Here is a 1173-nt window from a genome sequence, read left to right as displayed (position 1 = left end):
TATTAATCATAATTAATAAACTCTATTCATATTCCATAAATATTCAAATCATAATAAATGAACTCCAATAATTTATATAAATATCTCAATTAATTGGGTTGCAAAGGTTGTACAAATGCATAAGGTTGTAAAAGAAATATACCCTATATATATATATATATATAGAGAGAGAGAGAGAGAGAGAGAGAGATGTGAGTTATTATACAACCATCCATTTAATTTGATAAATATGTAATTTCATAAAAATTTTAATTGTTTTCTAATATAAAGTATTGATCATAATTAATGAATTTTATTCATCTTCTATAAATATTTAAATCATAATAAATGAACTCTTATCATTTTCATAAATATTTCAATTTATTGGGTTGCATTGGTTGTACACAGGGGCGGATCCAACCCTTAAGGACCGGGGGGAAAGGCCCCTGTCAACGACCAAAAACGTTTGTTGATTAGCTTAAATTTTCTATTGCCACCCTCGTCTTACATGGTTTCCCCCTAGTTCCATATAACCATATGCTTCCATCCCCAAGTACCATCCAACGTGCCCCTACCCCATTAATTACTTGGATCTGCCACTGGTTGTACAAATATGATGAGTTGCATTTGAAACAAAGTCTCTCACTATATATATATATATATATATATATAACAATAATAATGATAATAATAATGATAATAATATGATATTGATTGAGTTTGACACCAATAATATGATATGATATTATATATATGTATATATATATATATATATATAACAATAATAATAAATACTAATATATATGTATATATATATATACTATCTTATAAAACATTTGACTAAAACTCTTAAAACTCTTAAAAACTTTTAAACTCGTTCATCCCTAAACGATTTCATCCTTATCCGATTTCATCTCATATCTGAATTCGTATAACTAACTGCAGATAAACACAATCAGATACAGGATAAACATCTCATTTTAAATATAAAAATCTAAAATATAATTAGTATAATCATCAAATCCTAACAAAATACTTAATTATTATCTTTATAAAATTTATAATATTAAACCAAAAATAAATTGTTTTATTATTAAACTTAAATTAAATTATATATAAAAAATATTCTATATTATAAATCATTTGACAAAAACTCTTAAAAACCACTTTTTATGCGTAAAGTACTATTTATTA

This window comes from Cynara cardunculus (assembly GCF_001531365.2).
Source record: "Cynara cardunculus var. scolymus isolate 2C chromosome LG 1, CcrdV1, whole genome shotgun sequence".
NCBI classification, from domain to species: Eukaryota; Viridiplantae; Streptophyta; class Magnoliopsida; order Asterales; family Asteraceae; genus Cynara; species Cynara cardunculus.
The sequence above is the reverse complement of the archived record's forward strand: the minus strand, read 5'-3'. Positions refer to the sequence as shown.